The following is a 15,567-nucleotide window of genomic DNA, read 5'->3' on the forward strand; positions in this document are numbered from 1 at the left end:
TGTTGTGTTATTGCCTCGATTAAAATTACTATGTGAAGCACAAACAATCTGAGTAGACTAGGGTATGCACTCACGTGCCATGATGGAACCCGCATGTCAGTTGCCTTCTCTCCATGTGTCACTGGGGCCAGGAAAGGATTTCGCAAACATCAAAACTCCATTTCACCAGTATCCTATTTTCCTGAAAGCTCTACGGCATTATGACACTATGGTTCAAGTTGCATATCAAGTCTGTGGATTACAGAAGGCATGGAGGCATTGGCCTTGGACTCTGATAACTGGCCTCCTGCCTAAAGATTCCAAATTGTCATAACCTCGATTTCTTATTTTCTTAGACAAAGAATAATTCTACAGGACTTAAGTTTACTTCCACCATTAAATATTTTCAAACAGCACACAGTAAAAAAAAGATGGCCTTTGCTAAATAACATGGTATTTCTACTCCTAGAATCTACCAGTCCGTCATTGCAGGGCTTAAACAATAGGATCTTGTGATGGCAGGAATTACTAAAATAATACATTGGAGAAAGAAAAACAACACTTCATCTAGGAATTCTCTGCCTCAATCAAAGTGAAAATGTTCTTTTTAAAAGGCCTGCTGTAATCTAGACAGGTTAGCAATATTAATGTGCTTTGCAACATTTTATTTTTCAAAAACTACTTGAAAATTATATTGAAATATGCTTGCACAGACAGAGAGAAATCAGACAGTTTCTCCACAATAGGAAATGTCCTCATATTATCTATTGGGATGCTTTCTCCATAACTTACATATTTTCAGAAAATTGAGGGGCTTCAGTTTTCAAACACTGCCTGCCATAAAGGAGAGCCTGTCAAGAACAGGAATGAACAGCCTTTTCTATGGATAGCACACAGTGCGGAACTACGGTTTTACCTTATTGTGCACTGCTCTAATAGGATGCATGTGACCATGATAAATCCAGATAGGAAATACTTAACTTTAAGAAAAAAATGTGATGTCATTGTATTGTACTTTTCAAAGGTACTCTGACCTAAACTTGTAATCAATCTTTCTCCTCTCTGACTCATAAATGATTACTGGAGATCAATACAGAGGAAAAGCGACTCCACTGACCTGTTTGTATTACTGTTTTCAACAATTCATTTACCATTAATAATATACAAGCATTTTGTTTCCATTTTTTAAAAAGATCAAACGTGTATTGACTTGGTAATTTTTGGTTCAAATTCAGTTTAGGGACTGAGAAAACACCCCCTCGCAAATGCAAGCAAACTCAGCATTCTTGCTGTCTTAAAACTGGATTTTCGCATTGCCTTGGAGGCTGGTAAGCAGCTGCAACATTCCAGCCCTGTGGTCCTGAGCACAGCACACAAGTGCAGAGACAGCTACATTTCTCCTGGAATAAGGGGCCACGCCCACACTCATTTAAAAAATAATCTTAGCTATAAAATTCAAACATGCACATTATAAACACATCCACAAGTGTGAAGTACTTCATAGAATAAACAGTGGTTACTATACAGAACAACACATCACACAGAGGGTGAAGACAAATCTTTCCTCTAAAAAACCTACTTATTTTATACTTATCGGTTTTAAATAAAAAAAATACTGAATAATTTGGACAAGCTTAAAATAGTGATGAAATCTGGTCACCACTGGCTGTTGAATCCCTCCTCCCATTTATCATTTGATGTTTAAAAATGTATTTACTTCTACTCTCAACACTATTTTATTTGTAAATATTAGCCAAATATATTTTTCCAAAATTGCAAAGGAAATTTATGTAAATAATATGTGGTATATGTATCTTGATAAAGTCTTTTGACATTTCTGCTGACATTTAAACTGAGGAAAGAATAAGTTAGTGCCGTTGGTTGATGACATAGACATAAAAGGGATCCAGAATTCTAACTTTAGTGTTACATATTTCTCTGTGAAATGTTTTTCTAAAAATGAAAGGGATGTCTAAGAACCCTATCCAAGCCAGTCTTTATTGGTCTGTGTCTCTCATGGGACTGTTTAATTCTTGGGGTCATAGACTATTCCTTTCCCAGGGGCCTTGAGGACCTAATACAATGTCTAGAACAGAATAGCTACTCAATATATAATTGCTGCATCATTTTTGATTCTTTGGAACAAGTCAATATCTGAATGCTCAGCCAGCCACAGTCTTTATTCTATCCTCCATACTAACAAGCCTACGCATGAATACTGTTGAAACATCTAACTTAAATATTAGTGTCCTGTGTCTTCTGCCTGCCCTACCCAGGTACACCCTGCCTGCACTGCACTAGTGTACCCAGCATGCACTGTACTGGTGTACCCTGCCTGTACTTCACTGGTGCACCCTGCATGCATTGCACTGGTGTACTGTGCATGCACTGCACTGGTGCACCCTGCCTGCATTGCAATGGTGTAATCTGCATGCACTGCACTGGTGCATCCTGCCTGCATTGCAATGGTGTACTTTGCATGCATTGCACTTGTGCACCCTGCATGCACTGCACTGGGTCTGAGGTTTGTTACCCATTTCAGAAGTTTACACATGGAGAAGCTGAAGCAGGAAACAAAGCACTTGAGACAAATTGTTCCATTAAGGTCAGAATTTTACAATCCTACGTGAATGGACCACACATTTTCTTTAAACAATATGAACAAATTATCACATTAAAAAACTTATACATAAATATTTTAATTGCTCTTTAACTGTCAAAAAGCATTTTTTGACAAATTTTATAATTTTTTAAAATGATACTTTCAGTTCGGAAATAATTCTATAATATTTTTGTTGAGAAAGATGTATATATGAAGAAAGGTATAATAAAACATATCCAAGGAATGTTCTAATTTTTACTTAGGTAAAGGTAAAATGATGCCGAACAGGGAAGTTCTAAAGTGACTAGGCTGAAGAAAATCCTGAGTACCCTTCAACCTGTGCTATCTGGTGTTGTTTGCTTGTTTCTGTAGACTCTCCTACAGCCGACTACAGGCTGCATTGGATGTCACATGTAGCCCAGCTGCCGGGACATGTGGCACCTCTGATTCTGCCCTCTGCCCTGGGATTGCAGGTAAAGAATACTTTGCTTCTTGTTCAAATCTGTCTTTGCCAGTGAGTTTCCCATCACCCCATAGTTTAGCCCTATTCTATTGTCTCATTGAGGTTAATTCTGGTAAGAACTATCCTCGCTTGTCTCAGATTCTTCAGGACTTCATGTAGGCTGTGCTCAGGGTGTACCTTCAGGTAACCCTACTTTGTTCACAGCAACGCCTTTCAGCAGTACTTTCTGTTACACACAGACAAATCCATGTAAACCAAGATGATCACTCACTTTATTTACCAAATTGTACCATTGATTAATAGTATATCTTTCTCTATATGACCATCCTCCAATGCACTTTAACTCTTGAGGTGTGCAACATTGTTCAGATCTATGCTTAGGACCAGTTTATCCTATCCAAAAGGCAATCACATTAGCATAAACACTGAGATTCATTAAAAATTAAAAAATTACTACACAGCCAAATTAAGGCAATCCAAATGCCCCTATACTAATAGTTTAAGATGTTGTAGATTCCAGCTTTCTCAGAAAGTGTTCAAACAATCTCAGTACTTTTTAAATTGAAGCATTTCTGTTAAAAGATGGTTCCCCCAAAGGATACCAATAGAAAAGCCACTGATAACAACATAAAACACCTTATCTTAGAACCTTCATTTCCATTCATTTACTAAGCTCAGTTCATATCAACGTCTAAAAAATTGATGACTAGGTCTAGGGAGATGGCTCGGTGGTGTAAACATGTTTGCTGTGAAAGCAAGAAGACCTGAGCTAAATCCCCAGCATCATGTCAAAGCTGAGTATGATCATATATGCCTGTGACCCCAAGTTACCACAAATATAGGTGGATCCCAGAAATGTGTGGCCAAGCAGCCTAATGAAAATGATATGCTTCAAGTTTGATGAGAATATGCTATATGTCTGTCTTCTTTTAGCTTTCATTTTCAGACAACCCCCCCCAATTTTGGCAATAGCTTTTTAAAAATGTATCTGTTTATAAAGTAAGAAAATGATTACTAAGTAGACATTTGTTAACCTAAATACTCATTTGTAAATAATTTCACATTCTTAGCTCTGCATGGCTTTGCAAGAATTATGACAAAATGAACATTGAGTTGAATTATTAAGTTTTAGGAAATAATCCTGATTTTTGTATCCCTCAAAAGCACACTCTGGTCTTCTGAATTCCAAATGAATGAAATGAACCACGCGATAACTTTTAAGTCATCCTCATTATCCATGCCTTGCTGGAAACATTTGGGGCCATTCCATTATTATTTCTTTGACATTAGATAATTAAGATCAGAGAGCTAAAAATGTCCTCGGAAAGACAGGGTATCAACAAATACGCTCTCACTCCCGCTATGGGAAATAGCTGGAGGCATGTGGAAAAAAGAATGACAAGGAGCTCGATTTCCCTCAGCCTTTAGACGTACATTTTAGTTTAGTGAAAGCATTATTTTAAAAGTATAAATTTTCTAAGCCTTTATAGTTACTAAAGATGTGTTATTGGAATGGACAGTAAAAATTTAAAATTAGAAGTACATTCATTATTATAAATTTGGAATACTTTGGGGGAAGTAATGGAATTAAGATACACACAACATACTGGAAATTAAAAACACATGTCCCCTAAAATTCAGTACATTCACACTCATATAAACAGCATATGTTTCCAAACATGACTTTCTTCTTTAGTACAGTTGAGTGTGTCTACTGCGTGGTGGGGGTGGGAGAGGAAAACTACATTTTATTCAAAGTTTCTCAGTGGATTAAACTACAAAAGCCCGAGCCTTTACAGTCAGTCCAAGTGTGACAGAATGCTTCTATTTGAAGAAAAATATGACTGAACACAGCATAACGATGTTTCCCAGAACTTATGTCCACGCTTTTGTACATGTGATGTAGAATATGTACTTAGACCTCACTCTTTGGTTTTTATATTTTTAAGGATGCTGCAAGACAGCTATATAAAAACAACTGTCCTGAAAGAAATTTTCTGCAGGAACAAAAAGCCGTACTTGGAGGAAGTGGTGTAATTACTCTCTGGTCTTATAATTTGCTTTGGGATGCCCCACATGGTACATGCAGGGAGTTGCCAGAAACCCTTAAAAAGACACAGGAAGTCTTCAGGCACAGGAAGATCAAAACAGGAACACCCCACTTATACTCGGAAGTAAGCATGAAACCCCCAATTACTAATTTCACCAACAGCTCAAGTACATAAGTAAAACACTTGCCACCCTTTGCTTAAAGATGTTTCCTAATGAGAAGACATGACAGAAAGAAGAGAGGAAGGGAGTGGAGACACCAGAAGGAAAGAAGGACAAAAAGGGAGGGGGAGATTAGATAGAAGTTTTCAAAGCTGGCAAGGTGCCAGTGCAAAAGATGGCGATGGCTCCTGTGCTTGTGGAAAAGCTCAGGGGCAGCGAGGGCAGCCTGCCTATAATCCCAGCCTCAGGGAGGCAGAGGCAAAAGGTTCAGGTGGTGGATTAGAGGCTAACCTGGGCTACACAAAAAAGCCCCAAATTAAAGCAACTCATGAAGGGACATGAGGGCTGAAGGAAGAACAGATTTGTAACCACCTGAAAGTGGGTCCTTCGTGAGACGCCAGCTCAGTGGAGAGGAAGGCATTAAGATCTGCTTGTGCGGTGGAATCTCCTCCTCCTCTTCCTCCTCATTTTTTTCTCTAGATATTTGATGCCGAGCTAAGCTGAGCTTGCATTTACCTTTGCAGACACAGAGTTGATTGGAATTGTGTGTGTGTATGTGTGTGTATGTGTGTACACACACATACACACACACATCAACTCCCTGATTATTAGACATTTATTATTCAATAGCATCTCGATTTTAAGATTACAGGAAACTAAAACAACATTGGGCATTATTTCCCTCTATGAAACTCAAAGTTATACAAAGTTTTGCTTTAATTTGAGAAACTATACATGAGGGGTAGATATTTAGCAAAGCCTTTCTTCTTTAGATCGACAGACACCAATTTCAAATGTAGACTTTCAGCTAAACATGGGTAGAAATTTGGATTATTTACCATTAGTTAAAAAATAGAAGCATATTCATCCAATCAGGAAAACTTGAGTAACTACAAAATGAGTAATTATAAGCTAATGACAATCAGATCATAATGAAGGGAGCTCTAGTTAAGATTGAATTTACCATCAAACTACAGGAGTGCTTAGGTTTCAAGTTTTTTCAAATTTTAGCATCATGTGTAGTTTAGTTTTTTTTGTTGTTGTTGTTTGTTTTTGTTTTTGTTTTCTGTGAAGGAAGAAACTGAGACTTAGGCAATATATGCGACTTGCCTAAAATTCCACAAAAATGTAACAGGAATGAGCAGCGACTGCATAATCAAGAGGCACTGCCAATGATGAATCTTGACTTGTCCCTGCTAGGGCTTGGCCCAGTTCGTGGGTTGTGCTGTGTGGTGTTTTCCAGGTTCAAATCCATACTCAAACTCTTCTCCTGCATTTGCCTCTGGTAATTCAGCAAAGAGGTAACACCTAGATTTTGTGTTTTCTTATTGCAGTATGTGCTTCCTCCTCATGTCTAATTGTATTTCTCTCTTTCTTCACAAATGCATTTAAAAATCAGAAGCTTCAGAGTTGCTTTAGATCAATGCCATCACACTGATGCCCCATGGAATGCTAACATCTCTAGCCGGACCTCCCGTGCCTCTCCCAGAGAGCCACGGGCAAATACATTAGCTCTCAAACTGTCATAAAATATCAATGTCCATGTTGTCTCTGTCGTTCTGAAGAGCACATTTGCTTAACGGGTTATTTCTGGGACAAAAGAATTACCGTTCATCCTTAAAAATAAGTGTTTTCTACTTTTTAAAGCCCTGAATATACTCTTTCCTCTTCACTTCCTCATCCTCCTCTCTCTTAATTGAAACCATTACCTTGCTTTTTGATATATGCAATGCAAAAGGTAATTTTTACTCACAGAAATACACGCTGAACCTTAAAATACCTTTTAAAAATTATATGTTTCCATTATTAAATTGATGCCCTGCCTGAACTAATGGGAAAACGTTCACGTTCTACAGGACTACATGAGAGGTCCTGAAGGCATATCTCCAATATCAATTTGGACTTAGCCATGGCCCTGACTATTGCACTGGATTTCACTTTACTTTATGGCTCGGCCTCATGCCCAAGCCGCCACGGCAGCAGCATGCAGCTCAGTGGCTTCTCAGAGCACCCACCTCCGCTGAGTCTGGAGACAGAAAAACAGGCATGAGAAGTGTGGTGCGTGCGTCAAGCAAATTCCTGAAGCTACATCTGCCTGGGCTCAGAGCTCGGAACTGCTCAAGTTTGTGTCTTGTCAGGAATGGAGACCCTGTGTGCCACCCGCAGCCGGGGCATACACTTCCAAAAGGATCGCTGAACACGGGGCCTGGATTTTCATCTCCTACTCTCTGATAAGATGATAAATGAATTTCTAGGCCATAAGTAAATTCGCCTTGTAATCAGGAGGGGAGTGGCTAGCTTTTCCTGTTTAACATATAATTCTTTGCAAATAATGTCTCCCCATCACTGCATCAACCAAATTGGAGAGGTCAGCTGGAATGTTTAACTTTTTCATTTGAAGTGAGGACTAGACAAAGGCATTGCCTTCCACTCCTTGGGGGCAGAACAGTCAGTTTCCCGATAGCCTACTGCAGAGGATGACTGCTGCCTGCCTGTTGTGCTCCTTCGATGAGCTAGCTGGGGTAACCACCGCCACCCCCACACCCAGAGCAGAGCCTGGGGGACAGGGTGCATGGAACCCTGAGGCTGAACAAGGCTGGGCTTAGTGCCTTAGGGCCACTCCAGAGCCTCAGCACTGTGGTGACAGCTTTCAGGCGACGCACTGGAGGACCCAGGCACACAATCTGCCCGAGGCTGTGCTTTGTCTTGGCTGTGCATTCTTCTTATGGAAGACTGGCCCATAAATCAGAGGCCCAAGTCTGTGGAAGTCAGACTCTGGGAGGCCCAGGCAATTGTCTGCACTGGGCCTCTGTGCCAGGTGATTAGGGGCCTTGCAAGGAGGGGCTCAAAGCCTGAATTATATAAGAGCCATTAATTAGGCCAGCCAAAACCCGAAGTAGGGAAATAATGAATGGAATTAATTTATAATGTATAGCAGGCAGTCTGCCCAATCGCTTTGGACAAGGGACATAATTAAAAGCCTACATATTCTCTACTAACTCCTTGCAGATTTCTTTTCTATCAATTTCTGTAACTCTTACTGAACCTAAAAGCAGTATATGAATTTTTTTTTGACAAAATCTGCTGCGTACATTATGCTCTCTGATACAGAAGAACTGAATGATGCATAGGCATGGAGTCCGCTTTAAAACCCCCAAAGAACCACATTTTGAGTATTTTTATGAAGTAGTTTCTCTTTTCTCTGGAAGCCTTGCAGTAGAACAGAAGCTCTGGTCGCCTTGCAGGGAGATAGATACTTTGTGAGTTGAGAACTTTTTCTTTCAAAGTGCCATTATCTTCATTGAAAACAGAGAAGGCAGTTACTGTAGAAAATGATAATATAAAAAAATCTTAAAAAAATAAACATATGTGCTAAATTATAAGTTTTGCATTCATTCTTCTTGCTTAGGGTGGATGAGAAAATACACACAACTTGGATTCAGGTGGCCGAGTAATGCTGGGCATTTATTTGCTCTGAGGCAGCTCCTTTGAAGAGGGAGTGTAAGGGCAGGCTGCTAGTGTATTGCTGTGTTTATATAAGTCAACAACAGGTTAAAACACAATGCCCATGGCAGGAAATCGTTGTCATTTCAATGACTGAACATTCAATGTAGTTCAAAGTGAATAACATTTCACAACCTGGGGTAATGGAATGATCTTTCAGATTATGTGTGGTCTGCTATCACGTACAGTTCACCTTTACACAATAAAATTATAGTCTACCTTTCTACTCAGCTTTGCATACTCTTTTAGCAGACCCTCCCACAGCCCCTTTCTGTCCTGATCACTAGGAAGTCTGTGTGCTTCTGCAGTGGTTGTTAGTCACACAGCGAGGAAGAACATGGCACCTCATTTCTCTTCTCATCACCACCACGCGCCCTTTCTGACAGCCAACTCACGTGATAAATCTCTTGCACTGACTACCTGGAGAAGCTCGCAGTAGCTCCTTCCCTTCTCTTGGGCAGGCTATCCTCTCAAATCAAAGTGTCTGCCTTTGTTTCATCTTGTCCCTTGCCTCTCTGTGATCACTCTGCTTTGTTCACAGGTTGCTCCTCCCATTAACAGAGCCTGCCAGTCAGAGGTCACCCTTGGCCCTTGGCATATGCCATCTTCTGTGCCTAGAAGGCTGGACCATCAGATGGACTCTCTTTTCTCACTCCATTCATGTCTCTGGTCCAGTGGCCCTTTGTGGCTTGTCTTGCTGTATGAAACAGCATCCTATGGCTATGTATTGACTCTGCTCTACTGCGCTCAATCGCATGTATCACCACAGGCCATTATACTAGATATTAACTCAGCCATTGCCAATAAATTATGCACAGATCATTTTATATATAATGTATATTATAACATATATAAAATGATAATGTATGACATACTGTATGTAATTATATATGTAAATATATTGTATAAAATGAGCTGTGTACATTTACACACACACACATTTATCAACCACTTTCTCTCTGGAATCTTGGTACATAAGGAAGCACAAACCAGTAAGAGACACAGAGAGAGATGAAACACACAGTCTGTCTGGCAACAGCAGGGACTAAACATTTCAAGCAACAGTGCAGAGAAGGGTCTATGACATGAGATGAGGGTGGAGTTCAAATCAAAGTAGATGAGTTTCCAGTATGAACGTGACACATATAAGGAACTCACACCGACACATTTGTGGAAAGAAAACTAGAAGAGTATGGATACCCACCAAGACCTGGGGCCTGGAGAAGGCTGGAGTCATTAGTCTGTCAGTTGACTGTCTGTGTGTCCTGTTAGAAGGGAGCCTCTATCACAGCAGGGGCTTTACTTTTGTGACTCACTGCTGTATTTCCAGTCTACAATAGAAATTTCTGATCAAACATGGTTAAAGTGCCTTAAATAAGCTAATTATTTTTAATTTACCAAGGAGGAAATAGACACACAGCAGTTAAATAACTAGCCCCAAATAGCCAGGTCCTGAGAGTGTGCTTAAAATAGAAACACCCAATAAGTCTACCTCTGCCACCCATGGCGAAAGCACTGCTGTCTTCTGAATAGAAGCTCCGGGTTTCTCTGCGAGCAGAAATACGTGGTGAACAGACTCAACAGGAGACAGAAGCTTCTCTGGATCATGTATTTTTATTCTTGGTGTTAAATTTAAGTGCAGAGAGAGTGAAAAGTTTCCCAAGGTCAGGGTCAGAACTGTCTGGATCAAAGGCTGCTGTGATCACTGCTGAAAAGACTCTCATGAAAAAAACCACCTTGTTCTGCTCCTATCATTTTGTGTCTGTGTAGCTTTGGATAATATCTTTTCCTCCGTAACTCAGTTTCCTTAGCTGCCAAATAGAAATACCTGACTAGGGACTCTAAATGCTTTCCTTTTCTTTTCCAATTCTCACATAGTTTGCTGCTGTATTTCTTTAAATACTGATGCCTTGAAATTTTTTTCTCAAAGGCTGCTTTTACTTTTGAACAATTTCAGCAATTTTGATGTACTAAAGAGACGAACAGAAAAGATCTACAATGCAATGAATAGCAGAAGCCACCCAAGAAGAGTGAGCTGTTGGGAGAAGGCAGGGATCATATCTTGTTAGAGAAACACACCTATGCAGGGAGAAGAGGGGCAAGATGGAGATTGGAACTGCTGTGCTTGGGCTCAAATTATGACAGCCTTTCGTAGCTAGGAAGGGAGTTTGGGCTCTATTCTACAGGCAACAGAATGTACACCTTCTACGGCCACCAGAGCCGAGCACGTTTTTTCTACAGCTACGTGACAGCTTACGGCAAGAATTAATCTGTTTCTCACTCTATAATCCTTTCTTTGACATGAATTTTTACAAGGCAAGGTGGACAAGGAACAGACACGGCTTTGCAATGTTACTAGAATACATTGCAAAGATGTAAGAGCAACCGTGGGAAAACCTTTCTCCCTTTCTTCTACCTTCTGCCCTGTACTGAAACAACTATTGCTGTCACAGCACGTGGTTGCTTTCTTAGGTGGCTCACCACAACAAGGAAGAGAAACAGTAATTTACTGTCAAAATTACAGGACAGTAAAGACAGAGTTTTTGAAAGTTAAAGGATCCATTAGGTTCTTAGAAAAGTGTGAGCATGTGAGTTTGTCAGTTACACATGGGAACTGAAGTTTCCTCTGAGTCACTGGTTCTGCGGTCAAGACACTAGAGAATGATAAGAGCCTACTTATGGAAATATCCTCTGAACACACGTGGACTTGCTCTGCCCCTTCCTACTTTCTGCTCTCTCCTCCTCCTCCTCCTCCTCTTCCTCCTCCTCCTCCTCCTCCTCCTCCTCCTCCTTCTCTTCATTTATGCTTTGCATCAGCCATCTGGTTGCACAAAGCTGTCTTTTGAGCTCATCTTCCATGGTCAGCATACAGCCTGGCACTCTATTGACTCTCATGTGGGTGCTGCATGCATGACCTTCACTTTGACTGGAAGACAATCCTTTTGTACAATTTATATGATCAGCAACCTGCTAGTATATTTACAAGAGAACATCATTTAAAACAGTATCATTTCCATTAATCACCTGTAAAATGCCAAAAATTTTTACTAGAGGTATGTTTCTGAATAGATGAGGGTTTTGTTTGTTTTTTGTTATTGTTTTTTTTTTTTAAGTAAAAAGAATGCCTGGGCGGTGGTGGCGCATGCCTTTAATCCCAGCACTCAGGAGGTAGAGGCAGGCAGATCACTGTGAGTTCAAGGCCAGCCTGGTCTACACTACAGGGAGTCCAGGTCAGCCAAGGCTACAGAGAAACTCTATCTCGAAAAACCAAAATAAAAATTTTAAACAAAGTACTGAGATTTCTGGATTTTGACCATCTATAAAGTTGTAGCTACTTCCAATTTTAAACTTTATATTAAATTGTACTAAATTTGTCAAATTAGTGAGACAAAAATATAAAAAAATAATAATTCCGAACATCCAAACATGATAATATGTGACTGCAACCCCAGAATTTGGGAGGCTGAAGCTGAGACAAGAGGATCATGACTTTGAGGGAAATCTCTCAGTTACATAGCAACACTCCAACACTCCAGAAAATGGCCAAAGCAAACCAGGTGACCGTCACAGGGACAAATTCTAGTCATAACTATACTGTTAATACAGTAAATTCTGAAATTCATTGTGTGTCATAGTGGTTATTTATAAAAACAAGGAATCAACATGCCAATGCTTCAACTTACAAAGTTACACATATAAATATACGACAAAAATCTATTTTATAGTAACATGTATGTACATACTTAATGATAATTTTATGCCTTAAGTAGTGAGTTCCCTAGAAATGAGTTGGTATGTCAATTACAAGCTTGACTTTTCTTTGCCTCGTGCCTCTGTACTTCATGAAAGAGGACAACACGGAATCCCCATTATCTCCTCTTCTTATTCCTTCCTCTCCCTTTTTAAATCAACTACACGCATTTCCTTTCAAGCCTCTTTTTTTTACTTAACTGCCCTCATAATGCTATAGAATATGCATCTTAAGTAGCTGCAAATTGATATTTTTAAGTAGAGAAATCACTTTGGTCTTACTTTTTGTGTGTTTTTATAAAGAAAATATTCAAATATGAAAGGAAACATACTAATGTAAAAGAAAACGTGCTTCACAAACTTTAAAACAAGTAAAAGTTAGGGGAGTGTTTTTACCCCCCCCCCCCAAAAAAAAAGTGGTAAGTGGCTAGCTTTTGCAAATTAATGTCTGAGAAACCACTAATTCTGGGAAAGCAAATGAACAAACCCAGAAAGCCACTGTGGAACTACTTGGCCTAGTACAAGCCAACCCTTTTTCTTTTACTTAAAAGAGAGAGAGGGAGAAAAAAATGAGTCCAAATAGCTGCTCTTCTAGGGAAATGAAATTGTGCTGTAGCAATATTTCAGAATGTTTATATGTTTAATGGTTATGCTAGAACTATTTTGTCTGTACTAATTGGTCATTACCAACTTTTTTTTTAACAAATAAAAGAACCTTTCCTTTATTTTATCATTGGGTTGTTATTACTATAATGACTATCACATGTTTTAGCCTCCAGTTATTAGTAAGCATGCTTTTGTCTTGTGCTGATGAACTAAAAGATGGAGGAAGTAAAATCAATAGGAGAGCAGAGCTAACCTAGAACTCCTGCTCAGACAGCGACCGAGAGTTTCAGTGCCACTGGTTCGAGCATGGGATTCCAGAAAGATCCCTGTGTGCAGCTCTAGGGTGGAGCCCGGAGTTGTAGATGTAACAAGGATGCTGTCACACAAGGCATGTAGTGAGGAGTAAAGTGGTTGTCATATCCATTTCCTGAATAAACCCCTTGGAAGAGAGTGGTCTGGATTTTTTAAAGTACTACATGAATATATTATGAATTATTCATCATATAAATTATTTGTTATTAATTAAATTATTTAGTGCCTTCATTGCCTTTCGTCCGCTTCTGTGTAGAGGGTGATTACAACAGCAGAGGTAAAGATATGTCGATGGAATGACTAGGTTTAGAACTTTTTCAGTCACATAAAGAGAAAGGCACATTCATTACCATGGGCCTATTCATTTGCATATGAGAGTGAAAAATGATAATCCAGTTCTTTGACATGAAACTGGATTTATCCAATGGGTAGTGGGCAGTTACGTTCTGGGGACCAGTGGCACACACCTTCTGTGTGTTGACGCATAGATGGCATTTCTATTCAGGGAAATTCAATAGCAGTTCAAAGGAGTCTAGTCCTGGTGACAATGACTGGACTTCATGGATGGGTGACTACTAGTTTGGAAGATCCTGAAATGTGTGGCTATCTTGAGCTACAAAGATGTACTCAGGTTCAAAGCCTGGAGACTCTATGTGAAGTACCTATGAAATTCCTAATTTATTAGGCCAGCAGTGGGCTTTGTAGTTAGTAGGGAAGATACATTAATTCTGCAAATGCGTTTGTGATCTGTATGCCCACACTTAAATGCCTTTCAGCAACTCTTCTTAACGGCAATGAGACAAAGTTTAAACGTTTTGTTCTTAAACAAATGTAAAATGGGCGGCTTGCTCCGTAGCAGTGAGCTAGGAATGGTGTTGCACACCTGCAATCCTGGCACTTGGGAGCTGGAAACTGGACAAACAGTTACTAGTGAGTTTGAGGCCAGCCTGGGATACAAGAACAAACCAACCAACCAACAGATTGTGGGGAAAAGGGAGGTATCCTGGTGGCCTATGACACAAGCACTATGAAACTGATGCCAGAGGATTGAGAGTTCAAGGTCAGTCTCAGCATCATAGAAATACAAAACAAAGCAAAACATTTAATATACAGCACATTGCATACAATAGATTATCTAAGTGGCATCTTGTTTACATGGCTTTGACCTATCTTTTGAGAATGTCACAGTATGTTAAATTTGGTGAAACCAGTGGTAGCCATACATTGCATGGATTATACATTGCATGCAAAGAACCAGCACTCTACATGAATATCATATCAATTACAAACATGATTTCATCTCCCGGAGATCATCTCCAGAGAAGATGTGTGGCCAACTGCACTGTGATCAACTACAGTGCTTCTGCAGGGCTTTGCTCAATATAGGGATGCTGAAAATGTACTGTTTGACGTGGGTTTGATACTAGAAATACTGTTTTTGCCCCCTTTATAATGGGTAGATTTTATGACAATTATCTTTAAATTCTTACTTTACTCTCTGCTAAGATAGGCAAGAAAGGGTCAAATGAGACTATTTAATGGTTGGTGTATATATGTACATCTAAAGGATTACCTATATAGTGTTTATTAACTTATGACTGAAAAAATATTTTAAAAGTATAAAATACTTTTCTGATGCCTATTTCCTATAAATGAAGTCCATCATTTGAAGAAACAAGAATTGCCTCTATAAAGTATGCAAGTTTATGCTACGATAGGGAATTTTCAGTTTTGTAAGATTGAAATTAAGAACAGAAAGATGTCTATTATATCAACACTAAAGTTTTAGTCATTAGAAAAATAGAAACATTCATATCAGAAAATACTTTAAGATTTAAAAACTTAACACAATTATCACCATCATGTTTTCTGCCAGTCTGAAGAAAGTACTAATAAAAAACCAAACTCTCAACACCCAAGATCACAAGTGCTAATACTGACAAAATCACAAGTGTTTATACTGAAAAGATCGGAGGTGTTCACACTGACAAGCTCACAGGTGTTCTTACTGACAAAACCACAGGTGCTCATACTGGCATGATCACAGGTGTTCATATTGAAAAGATCACAGGTACCCATAGCAACAAGATCACAGGTGCCCATAGCAACAAGATCACAGGTGCCCATAGCAACAAGATCA

The sequence above is a fragment of the Acomys minous genome (assembly GCF_964271855.1).
Source record: "Acomys minous genome assembly, chromosome: 1".
NCBI classification, from domain to species: Eukaryota; Metazoa; Chordata; class Mammalia; order Rodentia; family Muridae; genus Acomys; species Acomys minous.